A 13,026-nucleotide genomic window follows, 5' to 3' on the forward strand; every position below is an offset into this window, starting at 1 on the left:
ATTCTGCGCTTACCAGCAGCGTAACGCTCTCCGTCGCCTGAGGTCAGAACTGCTTACCTTTGAAGACCCTGCTTCCTGGACATCCTGCTTCCTGCCAGCACACATACCAACTGGGGGAAGCTGTTCTTACATGTCCATCTCTCCGGGGAACCGAGCATTCATCTTTACACTTTCTGGAACGCCGTAATCTTCATCTTGGCACCGCAGCACGACACGCTCCATCATCGACAGCAGCGCCTGCAAGGAAAAACAGAAGACAAGGTTAGACATCGAAAAAACAGTCAGTTTAAGGTTGCGCTTCGCCATACTTCACACTTTTCCTTAAACCATCACTTACCTGCTGTCAAACGTTGCAGTAGCATCAATCTTCCAACCAGCCGGGTCACGAGTCTCACAGCTGCTTTGAGGCTGCATTTCCATCTAAGGGAAGAAAACAGAAGAGAGACATTATTGCAGGCATAAGGAGCAACATATAAAGACATTAAACAGAACAAACAGAATCACAAGAGCTCAAGAGACACTTACCAATCAAAATGAGAAGCATAGTTGCAGCTGGACTGGACTAATCCTTATGAGGGATCAGTGAAGGAACTAGATCCCATTCAACGCGCCCCTGCCAGAAGTAGCAGGACGGAGAGCTTACCTTCCATAATTCACAGGTGAGCTTTATGGGCTGGCCTATGCTCACAGAAACCGTACTTTGGGGAGAACGGTTCGGGAGGTACAACAATCACAGGTTGGCGCACTCACACACTCTTATCTCCACGCAGGAGCAGTAAGACCATGTACCACCGCTCAGAGCTTTTCTACCGAGGGAGAGGCCTGAAGGAGTGATTCAAGATCAGGGAGGGCTGCGACTGTGCCCCAACACCTCCGCAGAGACCAGGTGAGCGTAACAGCGAGAGTGGAGAGTGGCAATGTGAGCAGGTTTCCATCTTTGAAAGACTTTTGTGGTGGGGTACATGTGTGGGGTACACCCTGAGGAAGTGTAGAAAGAGACAGCGAATGTGCATAGGAGGAAGGTGGAGAGGGCAAGCTAGCCAAGGAGGAGGAGGAGGATGCCTGAGGGGTGGCAGAGGAGGGAGGCAACGGGATGGCCAGAGAATCAGTGTAGTGTGCCGAAGAGGTGGTGGAGAAATGGGGCAGGCAGAGGAGCAAGAGAAGGGAAATAAGGGACAGCAGGAGGAGAAAGGAAGTTGATACGGCGCAGGAAGCATCTATCAAAAAGGAGGAGGTTGACCTAAGGTCCTTGGACTAAGACGGGCCATTTAGATAAACATTTATGATGGTCTTTGAGGAGTACAAGGGGGCTAGGAGGGCCTTTCACCGGGTGCCATAATTAATGGGTGAAGAGGAAAATGGAGAGAGCACAGAGATCTTATGGAGGATTCATAGGCCTGGAGAGGGAACGACAAAGAGTATGTTGGTGAGGGTCTGTCTGGAAGTGGTGCTGGTGTAGGTATCAGCGATAGGGAGGCCTGGGTTGGATACCAGGATATCCCTTTTGAGCTTTGTCCTCCCAGACTTAGTGATAAGGACAGGATAGTCAATAGAAAAGCAGTTGGAGAAGAGAGGTGAGACAGAGAGCCCCACAGAGAATGCAAGAGAGAGGGTGGGGGATGGTGGTGAGGAGAGTGGGGGAGGAAACACTGGGGTTGGACACAAGGAGGAGGGGAGCAAGCAGACAGACAATGACAACTCAGAAGAAATAATAGACAATAGACATTTAAGTTCAAGTGGGACCTAAATGGAGGAGTAGACACAGCAGACGGCCAAGGGAACCTAGAAGAAAGAAGTGTGCAGAATGGATGAAGGGAGTACAATGTGGGAAGACCACCAAGAAGTGGACTCCAAGTGAAAGAACAACCAAATGAGGGAACCTAGAGGAAAGAGTAAGAACAACAAGAATGCACGCAATATGGGTTGAACAGTAATCAGGAGAGCAGTCGACAGAAGAGGAAACCCAGAAGAAGAAAAGAGCACAACAGAACACAGGGCAGTATGAAGTAAACAGCCATCAGGATAACAGGACATTAAAAACAGAGCAACCAATAAAGGAATCCTAGAGGAAGGAAGAGCACAACAGAACACAGAGCAATACACAAAAGGAAGGGAAATGGCTGCGAGGAGGGACAGGGCAGAGGAAGTCAAGGGTAAGAGCTTGCAGGGGAGCAATGATGCGCGACTGGTGTAGGATTGCAAGGAAGTGCACTCAATCAAGGGATGCCCTGGAATTGCATGCAGCCCTAGGGGCGAGAGTGCCCACCATCAAGGAAGTGAGAGAACCGTGTAATCGATTATGCACGAGAGTGCACGCAGCCTAGGGGGCGAGCAAGCACACGTGACCAAGGATAACGAGGGAACCACGCGATCAAGGGTTGTGCGGAGAGCACGCAGCCTAGGAGCTGAGTGAACACACGCGATCAGGGTTAGCATGGGAGCCACATGATCGAGGAATGCATGGGTGTGTATGCAGCAAGGGGCAAGCGAGCCAAGTGACTTCAAGGAAATCGAGGGAATCGCACGATCACAGGGTGCAAGGGAGTGCAAGCAGCCGAGGAGGCGAGTGAGGACACGCGGTCAAGAAGTGAGAGAACCACATGATCAAGGAAAGCGTGGGAGCGCACACAGCATAGGGAGGGAGCGGGCACGTTCGATCAAGAATAGAGAAGGAACCGCATGATAAAGGGAATGCGCGGGAGAGTACGCAGCCTACAAGGTAAGTGAGTGCACATGATCAGGGATAATGAGGGAGCTACATGATCGAGGAATACGCGTGCGGGGATGCAACACAAGGGGCAAGTGAGCCACATGAATTCAAGGAAAACGATGGGACTGCATGATCATAGAGTGCAAGGGAGGGCAAGCAGCCTAGAGGGGCAGTGAATGCAGAAATCGAGGGTAGTGAGGAACACCGCGAGTGAGGAATGCGTGGGAGAGCATTTGACCTGGGATGCAGTTGAGCACAGGAACACACATGGCTAAAGGGGGTGGATGCGTGAGTGGGCTGGGGGCAAGGGCAGAGGGACCAGACCAGGGTGGGAACACAGGTTAGGGGGGCGGGAGGCACCAGGTCAGAGTGCTATGTGGGGTGAAGCAAGCAAAATTCTCTCTGCAACTCCTTACCTGGTGGCCGTAGATGGGAGGGTGAGGTAATCCGCACTCACTGTCCATGCCGCAACCCCATCGCCACCAAACACCTGCATCGCTCAACACCGCGGCCTTGTCCTGCGAGGACTTTGCTGCGGAGGGTCCGAACCTCGGATTATATACTCTCAGAAGCGTGGACATAGCAAACGTGTTACATGTCGTTGGGCAGAGTCTCCTGCGCACCTTCATCGCTGAACACTGCGGCCTTGTCCTGCAAGGGCTTCTTAGCAGAGGGGCTGAACCTCAGATTACATCGGCTTGTAAGCGTGGATGTAGCAAATGTACTACGTGTTGTCGGGCAGAGTCCCCTGCATACCTGCACCGCTCAACAATGCAGCCTTGTCCTGTGAGGGCTTTGCATCGTAGGGTCTGAACCTGGGATTAAATAGGCTCAGAAGTGTGGGCGTAGCAAACGTGCTACATGTCATCGGGCAGAGTCTCCTGCGCACCTGTGATCAGTCTATGGCCTGGCTGACCTCCTTTCTCTCTGATTGACCCTCTCAGTTGCAACTTGGGTCCTTCCTCTCTTCTATCTCTCTCTTTCGACCTGTTATATTCCCCAGAGGTCTAATCTTTCTCCCTGGCTGTTCAACCAATACCTGGCACCTCTCACCCATTGCATAGCTGCTCTCTGCTCCAACTTTCAGTGCTATGCAGATGATATTCAGCTCTCTTTCAGGCTCCCCTCAGCCACCTCTTCTCACTCTCTCATCCCGGACTGTCTGTCCACAATTCAGGAGTGTTTTCCACTAATGATCTCTGTCTTAATGCCAGTAAGACGGAGATCCTCCTCATCGGATCACCAGCTCCCTCCTTTCGTCTCACTCTCTGGCCACCCACACTCTGTCCTCCTCCTGCTGCTACCTGTGAGGTTAAAAACCTCAGGGTCCTCTTCAACTCCACACTCTCCTTCTCTCCTCACATCTCTGACCTCTCTAAGAAGTATCTCTCCAGCATTGAAATCTGTTTATTGGCTCCTAGTGGCGGCAAGGATCAAGTTCAAGACCCTCTGCATTGTCCACAAAGCTTTCTGGGGCCTGGGACCACAATGCCTCCAACTCTTTCTACCTAAATATCTTCTTACTCGAGACCTCCCCTTCTCCACCTCCAACTTTTTAAGGTTGAGTTGCTTCTCCAAGCAAAGAGCTGGGCGCGGATCTCTTTCTTCGACTAGGCCCTCCCTCTGAAACAGCCTCCCTGCCTCTCTGATACTTGAGCAGAACCATCTCCGGTTCCGGAAGCACCTCAAGACCTTCCTCTTTGCTTCTGCCTTCTCTCTTCCTCTCCCCTGCTGATCTCCTGTCTGATCCACTCACTGGTCACCTGGGCACCCTCAGAATTCGGGCGCAGGTCCCTGTCTGTCCAGTTGCAACCTGCACTGCCTTTTTGCACCCCATGCACTTTTGGGCTGTATCTGTAGCCCTACAGCATCCTCTCTTGCACTTATTAGTCACCCGTTGGCTGCATTTATAAGCACCCGCACTTGCCACCCTTTGGCTGCACTCGCCGCTGTTTCCTTTGTTTTGCACTTCTCCATCTCCACCAACCTCCGGCACTCCTCCCCTCCCCCTTCCTCTGCACTTGTGCGATCTGAATTTCACAAGACTTAGTAAGATCATTGTTTCTGTCCTCCCTCTGTTTCCCCCTTTGTCTTGAACCACTTGTGAATAAGCATGTTATAAATGCCATATCATATCATATCATATCTAGAATATGGCTGCATTCGTAATAACGTACCCTCGGTCAAATTAACAACAGTGCTGTTGACAGGTTAAACCATAGACCCATCTCCAGGAACACAGGAAGATATATCAGGGTCTAGGCAAGGCACATTTGGGGCCCCACTAGAACTGTAGAAGTAAAAGAATTCAGAATCTCTGATCACCTCCCCTCCACCCTGATCATAATCCAAAGCTTGATAAACTGTTCTGGTAGCAATAAAAAAAAAAACATGGGTGCTCCATTCAAGTTACACTATCCCCATCATCCTTATTGGAATCAGAATAATAAACAAGTGGATATCAAGCACAACATCAATAGTCCATTATGAGAGTACCTGTGTTTAAGCATAAGTACAGGAGACATTTTAAAATAACAGACATACAAGCAGTAGAATACATTCAGAAAACAGATCAATAGCCATATGAACAAGGTGCACATCCCAGCATGATACAGAACTCCAATTAGCAACCACACAGAATGTAAAAGTGCTCAATCTTGGAAATAGAAGACCAATTGGAAGCAACAAGAAAGGTGGACACACCATAGCATAGATGGTAGATATGGCCCAAAAGATATCAGGTATCAGGGAGATGCATTTATCTGAACATAGCCTGAGATAAGAAAATTGCCTTGGTTTTCAAGCAGGGTTGTCATTAATTAGCATAGACATATATTACTTTATATTGTGCAGTATGTCAATGGTCACTATTATTATACATGAAGCAACATTATTGCCAATTTAACTATGAGTTAGACATTTTGGAAGAGCATTGCATAATAGCTAAATCACTCTCTGGGGTTGACAATTTCAAATATTTAGATACTGGCAATCCTGACAGGCTGTGCACCATGAGATTAAATGTGCTGGCCAGGATTGCAAACTTTGGTTAAAATGTGAAGGTGGTATATGAGCTCAGTCTGCAATTTCTACAATTGACCACAATGATTCCCAGTTCTTGGATTTCATCAAGGTGCAATTATTTGTAAATGTTTGGCATTCATGAATATGAATATTATCTGTGTTTGCGGAACTAACATGGAAAGTAAAACAAATCACATACAAATCATATATATATATATATATATATATATATATATATATATATATATATATATATATATGTATATATATATATATATATATATATATATATATATATATATATATATATATATATATATATATATATATATTCAGATAAAAAAAAACTTTGGTAAAGGGACGTTATGGTTAAGTTGCACTACTCACACCCTTTCACCTTTACTGACAAAATTATGACAATGGAACCTTACGGTTACCCAGTCCTACTAAAAACCTATGCAATTCACTGAGAAAAAACTTTGTTAAAGGGACGTTATGGTTCAGTTGCCCTCAGAATCACCTATGAAATTCCCTGCAACAAGCACTTCAAAGGGACATTACAGTTCCTTTGCAGTAATAACAAACTATCCACAATATAGTTACATGTAATGTGAGAGGCACAGTACAGGTGGGGATAATCGCAAATTAGCAAAATGGAGGAGTCGTACGACCGTGGCACATGGCTGGCCGATGAGCAATCACAATGGAATCATTACTTGGACACCAGTACGGGCCGCAGGTCCACATCTTGAGTAGCACCTGCAAGTAGTTGTTGCACCACAAGTTTGACCAGCGCACAACATTGGACATGCGTATCTCTTCTTCTATGGCCTGCTAACACCTCCTCTGCCCAAGATATGCGAACAAAAGTGTAATGTACTTTCAGTACCTGGAACCACGCACCCACATCCCCTGGGTACCTTTGCACGTGAACATCCCACGTACTGTACTGTACACACACTCAGCTTTTTCAGAAATGTTATTGGCACATGTACCATCCTTTGAACTACTCCGGGGATCTCAAGCGTATCCGTATGACAGCTGTACACATGGCCACAAAGTGTTCCGGCTAATATGCGTCCTGCGCACAGCCGTCCCAATGGAGGACAATCTGAATGTCACCATGGGAATGGAACCATGCTATGTGTGGGCCCTTATGACGCGTACACAATCCAGGCCCATGCACATCCACAAAGTACTATTTTGTGCAATGTCTCCAGGGTTACTATAAAAGTACACCCTTACAGAGGTCGTACAGTCTCCCTTCAACAAGTACCTATGTTTGGGGAAGATGTAGGGCCACTTTGGCACGTGCTCCATAACAGCCCTATAAAAGGGCACACCCCACAGCAGCGCTGCACTCCGTGATTGGCTTCTCAGAGCACAGTAGCGGTGCACATTGCTTCCTGTAGAAATTACTTTGTAACCAATTCTGTGCCTTTAAAGTACCTTTACAACTAATGGCGACCATGGCTGCTACTCCTGCCTCTGACTCAGCAGCACCCGCACCCTCACAACCACCAGCGTCAGCTCTTTCTGAAGGGCATGCACAAGAGAACAGGCGTGATAATGCACAATGACAACAGGAAGACAACGAGGTCACAGCACAGCGATTCTCAATTGCCGGCAGTCAGCGGGAGTCCTGGATGTGTAAACTATTTACCACCATAGATGTGCCGAAATGTCGTGCTAACCAGGTGAAATGCACTGAGGGCAAGATATTGCTCAGTTGTGGAAAACCTGGTTTGTGCAGCTACGGCATAACCTCTATGCGCCAGCACCTGAAATCGTACCACAATGCAGCAGTTTGGAGGATTGTCCCCTTCCAACAAGGCAGCAGGTTACATTCCTCTACAGCATCCTCTGCCCATGGCGCCAGGCTCATACACCATGAAAAACAATGTGCTTGGGAACCACTTTATTGTATTGTCAGCCGACATGGAGGCAACCACATAGCTTGGTTCCTAAGCGGTCTAGTGTTTTGGGTGTGGTAGCCTAGGGACTACTTTACCTGGACCATTTTGTTGGGGCTATTTAAACCACACCCGAGCAAGACCACATGCTTCGGGTTACTTTGCAGCTTGCAACGTGACGCTCACCGTGTCCAGCTATTCCCTCGAACCTCGGAGAAGCAGAACCTGCAAGGAGACAAAAGGAAAATCATTAACAGCAGCATTTTACCTGCAGTCTTCATCTTTAAACACTAGCAGCTACTGAGAACAGCTTCCTCGAATCTGCACGCCTCCCGGACAGAACGACCTGAAAGAGGAAGATAGAGGCAACATTAAAGAAAGCAGTAGAAACATTTACAAATTTCGAACTGCTCAAAAGGCTTACCTGGCTGGTCGCCTCTCGGCTGGCACCACTCCGGACATTCCACTCGCGCTGAAGAACACCACGACCTACAAGGAAGAAAAACACAGGTTAGCAAAGGCAAGACTTTGCAGCGCTGCGCATCGCGCTTACTTACCGCATCATAGCGCTCTTAATACGCCATCATTTACCAGCGGGGCACAACCAAGCCAGTTCGCGGCGCTGAAGCTCCGCATACCTATGGGAGAAAAAAGAGACATTTTAAACAAAGAAAGGCATGCAGGATAGCAACAGAACTAAAGAACAGCAATACGACCTACCTGAACATTATCAAATGGGCCGGCGTCAGTGAAGTAACTGGACCGCACTCGCCCATGAAAGACAACGCGCCCCTGCAAAGAAGGCAGAATGGAGAGTACGCCTAATTCTACCACAAGGCAGAACCTTCCCCGCAGACCACATCAGGGCAAAGCTGAGAAGCATACCAGCGAGTAACCCGGCTGGGTGGCGTCCCTGGGGATACCAGGTGAGCGTAACAGAACGCGTAGCCTACCATAACAAATCCACCTGGGCGCAATGGAGACATCAGAAATGGACCAATTGGCCCATTTACTAGGAGAGCTTTGTACTGAGGTTCATTCTGCCCGACAAGAGACTAATGCCCTCCGGAGAGACCTAATAGTGACCAAAGAATGCACTGAAGAGATTAGCAGGCAATACTTGCAATCACAGGCAGGACAGACGCCTCTACCTGGAAGCAATCCAACAATGCAAAACCCCGCCATACCACCCACTCCGGTACATATTACGTTACCTGGAACAGTGCCCCTGGCACCACCAGAAAGGTTCTCAGGCGACCCACTGAAGTATGCGGCATTCATCAATCAGTGCCGCCTTCATTTTCTTTGTAGGCCTGGAGCATTTCCAAACGACCAAGCTCGGGTAGCTTTTGTCTTATCATACCTGAGTGGTAGTGCAGAAGATTAATTCCAAGAAGGAATTACAACAGCATACTATTTCAAACTATCACGATTCACTGATCGAAGCGCTGCCCATGAAAGACAACGCGCCCCTGCAAAGAAGGCAGGACGGAGAGCACGCCTAATTCTACCAGAAGGCAGACCCTTCCCCACAGACCACATCAGGGCAAAGCTGAGAAGCATACTAGCGAGTAACCCGGATGGGTGGCGTGCCTATGGATAACAGGTGAGCGTAACACACTAGGGGCACTGCAGTGGGGCAGCGGATCCCTAAAGCAGCCTTGTAGGCCACCAAAAGTTCTATTTCACCGTAGCTAGGGTTTTGGCGATCCCAGGATGCCCTTCGATCAGTGAATCGTGATAGTTTGAAATAATATGCTGTTGTAATTCCTTCTTGGGTACATATAGGCGATCCCTAAAAAAGGGTAGATGGTCCTTGACGGTATATTGTTCTCCTTGAGTTTGCCATGCGAGGTATGCATCAGGATTCATTGTCAGTTGGATTTCTTTTCGTAGTTCTGCGTGTGTTAAGGCTGTCGTGATACCCAAGAGTTTATCTTCAGGTATAATAGGTACTGGGTCTGGAGTTGTATATACTATTTCATCTATGACCACTCGAGATAAGGCATCCGCCTTTCCGTTTCTGACTCCTGGTCGAAATGTGATTACATAATCATATTCTGTGAAGAAAAGGGACAACCATAATCGGCACGAGGACTGGGTCTTGACTGTTTTGAGATATTGTAGGTTTCGGTGGTCTGTGATGACTGTAATGGTGTGTCTGGCCCCCAGAAGGTAGTGCATCCAGGCTTTAAAGGTGGATTTGATAGCCAGGAGTTCCTTGTCCGTGAGGGCATAATTAATCTCTGGAGGTGAGAACTTTTTCGACCAGAAGGCCACAGAATGTAGCTGGCTGGTTTCTGGGTCTCTCTGAGAAAGGACAGCCCCCATTGCGAGACTGGACGCATCAGTTTCAACAACATAAGGGAGGTCTGGACAATGATGTCACAGGATTGGGGCAGAGGTAAATCTTCGTTTAACTTCCTGAAAGGCTTCTTCTGCTTCTTCGGTCCAAGCAAGCTTTTTATTGTTTTTTCGTAATAGTACTGTGATTGGGTGCACAACCTGAGAGAAGTCTGGGATGAACCGGTGGTAGAAGTTCGCAAAGCCCACCATGCTTTGTACCCCTTTCAGAGACGTCGGTGAAGGCCATTTCAGAATGGCATCTACCTTGTGCACGTCCATTCTGATGCCTCCTGGAGTAAGGATAAAACCAAGAAATTCTACTTCGGTGACGTGAAAAAAGCATTTTTCAAGCTTTGCAAACAAGCAATGTTGACAGACTTGGTGAGGACTGAACGAACGTGCCTGACATAATCTTGTTCCAAGGCTGTGTATACTAAGATGACGTCTATGTACACTAAGGCGCACACATCAATGAACTCCCTTAAGACGTCATTCATGAAATACTGGAATGCCGCAGGAGCGTTGCATAACCCGAAGGGCATGACTTGATATTCAAACAAGCCGTACTTAGTACAGAAGGCGGTTTTCCATTCATCTCCTTTTCTGACTCGGACCAGGTGGTAAGCTCCTCGAAGATCCAATTTGGTATAAATCTGGGCATCTTTAACTTGGTCTAGCATCTCAGGGATAAGTGGCAAGGGGTAGCGGTTCTTCACGGTGATCTGGTTCAATGCGCGGTAGTCAATACAGGTTCTCAAGTCTCCTTCCTTTTTCGGTACGAAGAACAAAGGACTGGCTGCGGGGGACTTCGAAGGACGGATCAATCTGTTTGCAAGTTACTGGTCTAAATAGGATTTCAAATGAAGGTCGATCTGACAGTCATAGGGCCTGTGCAGTGGCAATGTATTGGCTTGGTCCTTTCGGAAAACATCCTGAAAATCATGGTATTCACTTGGCAAGGTATTAGTTGCTCCCAGGGTTGATACTGTCGCTCCGGGAGTCATGGGGATACAGATGTCGGGTTTCTCCTCTTGGTAATAGCAGGCAGGGGAGCAGTCACCGGGGAAGGTTAATTTTCATGCCCGCCAGTCTATCAAAGGGTTGTGAGCAACCAACCACGGCATCCCTAGTATTAGCCTGAACTGAGGTGCATTGATGTGATCGAATGAAATAGACTCCCGATGTCCGTCCTGGCACAGCAATGTTACCCTGGCTGTGCACTGGGTTACTGGTCCGGAAGCGATTTCTGTCCCACTCTTGTTTTGTTAATGGAGGCCGTATCCCTCCAATCTGCATGGGTTCTACAGCATTTTCATGTACACGGGGTGTGTTTTCCCTTGGCCGAACATACATGGTCTGAGGGTCCATCTTAGACTGGTCTGCCTTTCGGTCCTGCAACCGGTGGTCTAGCTGCACGACCAGATTTATTAATTCTGCACAGTCTCTGGGTGGATCAACCACCTGGGCTAAGACGTCCTTTAATTCGCCTCGTAAGCCTCGATGGAATAACGTGGTTCCTTTGTTTTCTGGCCACCTAGCTTCGGCAACCAGTCTGTTGAAGGTAGCAATGTATGTTAACAAGTCCTGATTCCTCTGTCAGAGGGACAAGAGTTCATTGTCTACTGCTTGTTGATGGGTATGGCGAGCAAAACGTTTTTCCATTTCTAACTGGAACCCCCCAAAGTCATGTAATAGAGGATCGTCATGGGTTACCAACGGCACCGACCACTCTGCTGTACTACCACTCAGGTATGATAAGACAAAAGCTACCCGAGCTGGTCGTTTGGAAATGCTCCAGGCCTACAAAGAAAATGAAGGCGGCACTGATTGATGAATGCCGCATACTTCCGTGGGTCGCCTGAGAACCTTTCAGGTGGTGCCAGGGGCACTGTTCCAGGTAACGTGATCTGTACCAGAGTGGGTGGTATGGCAGGGTTTTGCATCATTGGATTGCTTCCAGTTAGAGGCGTCTGTCCTGCCTGTGATTGCAAGTATTGCCTGCTAATCTCTTCAGTGCGTTCTTTGGTCACTATTAGGTTTCTTTGGAGGTCATTAGTCTCTTGTCAGGCAGAATGAACCTCAGCACGAAGCTCTCCTAGTACTTGGGCCAATTGGTCCATTTCTGATCTCCCCATGGTGCCAAGGTGGATTTGTTATGGTAGGCTTTGCGTTCTGTTACGCTCACCTGGTATCCACAAGGATGCCACCCAGCTGGGTTACTCGCTGGTATGCTTCTCAGCTTTGCCCTGATGTGGTCTGCGGGGAAGGTTCTGCCTTGTGGTAGAATTAGGCATGCTCTCTGTCCTGCCTTCTTTGCAGGGGCGCGTTGTCTTTCATGGGCGAGTGCGGTCCAGTTACTTCACTGACGCTGGCCTGTTTGATATTGTTCAGGTAGGTCTCATTGCTGTTCTTTAGTTTTGTTGATATCCTGCATGCCTTTCTTTGTTTAAACTGTCTCTCGTTTCTCCCTTGGGTATGCAGAGCTTCAGCGCGGCGAACTGGCTTGGTTGAGCCCCGCTGGTAAATGATGACGCATTAAGAGCGCTATAATCCGGTAAGTGTTAGGAAAGATTTCTTAATTGTAGGTAATTTTCTTTCCATGTGGCAACCCCTAAACTTTTTGCTGTTGTTTTCACCCTGATCTAGACTTTGCCAGAGAAGCGCAGCCTTCTGCCGCACTCCTCTGGGCTTTCTCTCCATTCTTACGGGGAAACTGACATGCCCTTAAGAGAGTCAGTACCGGGAAACATTGTTTTCCGTAGTTCTTTTCTCATGTTGCAGCTTTTGCGCAACATGACACAAGAGGGCACTGTAAGCTAAGTTACTTCTCTCTTGGGTCTCTAGTCACTCTACAGGCCCTAGAAACTCTCATTGGATTGTTAACGAACGGTGCAAGTGAATCACGGACGGGACTGGTGGCAGCGATCGTTTCTTTGTGTTTTGAGCTCCTTTTGGCTGGTTAAGCGCGTTTCTCGCGCTTAGCCCAAAATTGTGGCCTGGCTTCCAAAATGGCCAGACCACAAGGCTCTTTGT

Source organism: Ambystoma mexicanum, chromosome 7q, assembly GCF_040938575.1.
Source record: "Ambystoma mexicanum isolate Mex_15411 chromosome 7q, UKY_AmexF1_1, whole genome shotgun sequence".
In the NCBI taxonomy this organism is placed as follows: Eukaryota; Metazoa; Chordata; class Amphibia; order Caudata; family Ambystomatidae; genus Ambystoma; species Ambystoma mexicanum.